This window comes from Equus asinus, chromosome 3 (genome assembly GCF_041296235.1).
Source record: "Equus asinus isolate D_3611 breed Donkey chromosome 3, EquAss-T2T_v2, whole genome shotgun sequence".
Classification (NCBI taxonomy): domain Eukaryota; kingdom Metazoa; phylum Chordata; class Mammalia; order Perissodactyla; family Equidae; genus Equus; species Equus asinus.
The window spans coordinates 112,261,180-112,265,713 of record NC_091792.1 but is presented as its reverse complement, the minus strand read 5'-3'; positions in this window follow the sequence as shown (position 1 = coordinate 112,265,713).

Sequence of the window (4,534 nt, the reverse complement as noted above, 5' to 3'; positions counted from 1 at the left end):
AATAAGAAATAATAGAATCACAGACACCATTTTGCCATCACCACATTAAAATTTTTTCAGGCAAGCATCTTCAGTAGACTACAAAACAGGATGTTTTTGTAGTTTCAAAGTATGTCCCCTATAAAATAATCACTAATTCCAAAGGGAAAATGGTAAGATTTCATTGACAAAAGGTGGGAGCCATCACCATAAGTGATCTATGTTGACCTCAACAAAAATATGATAAACTGATATCTTGTATCTCTTGATATGATGTACTGAGAAGGGTACAATATTAACTCTGTAGTATTCCTTCCAAAAGTAATTATTCACTCTATTCATAAGGAAATATCAGATAAAAATAAACAGAACATCTGGACTAAATTCTTCAAAAGTTACAATGTAGAAGAATGACTAAAGAACTGTTCCAGATAAGAAAGACTAAAGAAACATGAACAACAATTGACACTGAATTCTCGAATCGATGCAGGATCAGGTAGAAATTTCTGTAATGCTGTAAAGGATGAATTTGAGACAATTGAAGAAAACTATATATTAAATAATGTTATTTTATAAATATTTAATACGACATGTTGGATAATTTTATCATAGTTATGTAAGCAAATGTGCTTAGAAAGTAAACGCTGAATTATTCAAGGAGAAAGGAACATGATGTCTGGGGTTAACCGTCAAATAGTTTAGCCAAATATCTTGTAGTCATACAAGTTCAAAAATGGTAAATCTGGGTTAAGGGTCTGCTTTGTATTATTAGTGCTACTTTTTTTAAGCTTGTAACTATTTAAAAATAAGAAGTATTTTTGTCATAAATGAGAAGGCTATGAAATATAACATTCAAAAGAGCTGAAGGATAAATATATAAGGATACAAACCTTTGATCATTGCATCATTTATACTTAAGCTCAATCTACACATAAAGGGCACTCAACAGACTATAGAAATGAATAATTACCATAAAATTACTGCAAAATTCACCTTGCACTAACTACCTTATACCAGGAACTATGAAAAATGCCATAGAAATAATCATTGCTTTTCTCCTAATTTTAGAGTTATTTCTCATGACTCTTTTCTTTTGTCTGTAAATATTAGTAAATCTTCAGGATGGTTTATAAACACCCTAAAATTTGCTTCTAAATATTACGTAGGTCATTTGCTAAGTGAATATTAACATGCTTATTATTTAACTCTTGAATTGGTAAAATACAATTTAATGTATTTTTATAAATATGTATATGTCCATTATTTTATTTTTATTCAAGTTTATATACCAAACAAGTATTATGTTTATTAACTCTTTTGATAATAAATCTTATTATATGCCTGTTAACCTTAAAAGCACTTAAGCCAAAATAAGTCATTGAAAATTAAATCAAAACTTTTGAGAGTTAAATGCTAATTTAAAAAACAGTGTATGTATGTATATGTATACGCTAAAATATTCATATATTAAACTATAGATAGAAAAATGAGTTTTTGTAATAAAAGTTAACAGAAATTTTTTATGTGTTATAAAATTATTTCTTTTCTGCCTAATATGTATAGGAGGAGACTTTGTTTGGAAAGGGCTAATCCTTAGGCTTCGTATCTACTCCCCGTATATCTGTATTTAGCTCAACATATCCGAGTGCCTGAGACATTCTCTTTTTCCTTGTTCTTCCAACACTTTTAACCCACTCCTCTCTCTCTCAACTGTTGGATTTTCTTCACATATCAATAAGTAAATATAAGCAGTGATAAGAGATATTCTGCACCTGTCAATAAACCTGCCTCTGTGCCTATATTTTCCTACTTCTTTGCAGTCATCTTACAAGACTGACCATTCTCCCACCTAATGTCAGAGCTTCCAGTTGTACACTGACTCCCGTTTCCTTTTGCCGGGTTAAGAATGTTTTTCCAGCAATTACCCCTCTCTTTTCTGTATCGTTATTTTTAAATTGTTTTTACTGTGTCTGTTACTGAAACCAAACACAGGTTCTTTTACCTGCCACTACAGTAGGGCCAATAACTGAAAAGTCATTCTTGTGGCAAGAAAAGAGGTTTACTATTGAAAGATGGCCAGATGAGGAGATGGGAGCTAGGACTCAGATCGACTTCCTCAAGGGGAAAAAGGTAGGGGGTTTTATCTGGGGTTTTAGGTAGGGAAGGAGAAGCATGTACTGTGGTTTTAGGTAGGGGAGAGGGAGAATGTGGCCTTGCTGGTTGGTGCCTTCCCACTAGCCTTCATTTGGCTTTGAAGCTTGAATTTCTTTTCCTTTGCCTCTCTGGACTTTTCTGGTTAGTTTTCATCTTCAGCCTGCGTTTGGCCTTGTGAGGCTGATCCTTGATGTCTGGACCTTGACTTCCTAGGAAAGACAGCTCGCTCTTATCCTAAGGAGGGACAGAAAGATCTGGTTCATTTTAAATAACAGTTGATTATGCTGAGTATGCACAGTTACAGATAGAAAAGCTTATCTCAAAGTTTTTTGCTGTGGGGAAGATTTTTTAACTTCTATGTGCTCGGTTTCATATCATTAATACCAACTTATAAATGTCATAAAATCACTATATTAAAAAAAAGACAAAAACTACTTCTCTTTATCCCATAACTTCCTCCAGTTAGCTACTCCTTATTTCTGTGTTCCTCTTTATATAGAAACTCTTACAAATTTCATCTGGAAGTATTGTCCTTTTTCCTTTCCTTCTATTTCCTTTTGGCCTCATTTAAACATGTCTCTTGATTATACCCAATTGTTCTTAACAAGATCATCAGTGATGCCCATTCCTGTAAATCAAATTTTCAATTGCCAGTCCTCAGTTTTCCAATCAGTCTGCAGCACTGAACTTAGTTAAGTCAAACTCTCTAAAACATCTTCATCAGTTGGCCTCTGGGACTCCACCTCTCCTGGTTCTCTCTTATTACTTGCCTAGTCACCCAGGGATTTCTTTCTAGAATTCTTCCTGAACCCCTAAATACTTCCTCTCTTCTCTTGCGTTAGTCCAAAAACTCCTGTTTCCTTCATGTAAAATCACCATCTAAATAATCTTATCCTATTTTACGGCTTTCCTTTATTCAACAAATATTTATTTAGCACCTGTCATGTGTTATGTACCAGGCATTATGCTGGGTGGCAGACAAATATCAATGAACAAAATAAACAAAGATCTTGACCTCTGGAGTGCACATTCTATTGGGTAGAGAGACCTGTAACACATAGCAAATTATACAGTGCATTAGAAGGTAGTAAGTACTAAGGAGAAAAGTAAATCAGTGCTAAGAAAAGTTTTGCAACTTAAAATAGGGTTGACATGGAAGACCTTGAGGGGTGGGAGGTATTTGAGCAAAGGCATGAGGAAAGTGGAGTAGTGAACGGTGGATCCTCAGGAAGTCATTTAATTTTAAATGCGGCCTATGCATGGAAAAAATCTCAAATTTATGGCTCCAGCTCTGGCCTGTACCATGAACACACATTTCCCTATCCAATTACCTACTTATGTCTCACTGGGATAAATAACCCAAGAGGCATCTCAAATATAACATGTCTACAAATAAAACAAATTTTAAAAATCCTGATTTTCTCCAGCAACATTCTCTATGTAATCATTTATGTTTCAGTAAATGTCAATTCTTCTCATTTTTTTTGGCCAAAACACATACATCAACATTACCTCTCTCCTTTCCCACATCCAACAGACAGTCCATAACCATATGCTTAAAAATACGTGGAGTCTGAGCACTTCACAACCTTCATAGAAAACTCCTTGAAGACATCATATCTCTCATTTTGAATATGACAATAGCTTCCAAACTGCTATTTATTGTTCTAATCTTGTTTCTCAAAAGCTAATTCCCGCATAAACCAAATTGCTCTTATCATCTCCCTACAAAGTCAACACAAAGATAATACCATTCATTGCAGAGTCTTGTATTGTGGGAACTCCAATCATCTGTTGTTTTTCCCCACTGTTCTCCCTGCTCTTTCTGCTCCATAGTCTGGCCAACACCAGGCATCTCTCCCCTCAGATGTGCAATTTGTCTTCACCCTTCTTGGAATGCAGATACTCAGATATTTGCAAGACTACTTTAAAAAGTTTTTTTCAGTTCTCTACTTAAACGTCACCATTTCAAAGATGATGTCTCTAACCACTTCTTCTCTATTGGCCACAAGTCTGCATCGCAACCATCTTTATTTCTTCTTAGTACATATCACCATCTGACACATTAAGTATGCATTTCTTTTTATTTTTATCCTCCTTCTACTTCCACTAGAATATAAGCTCCACAGTATAGGCATTAGTCTGTTTTGTTTACCATTGTATATTCAACACCAAGAATAATTGCCAGGCATGTAGTAAGTACATGAGAAATACTTATTGAATGTATCTTGAATGAATTAAATATGAAGCAAAGCGGACAGCTAAAGTGTGCTAGAGTGTACTGTAGCTGAAAATAGTCATAAGATGTAGTTGTTTTGCAGCTATCTGAATCAAAATGGACAGGAGACATGGTGATGTGTATGTATATATATTCTCCTCTACATCAAGAAAAACTTTTAGA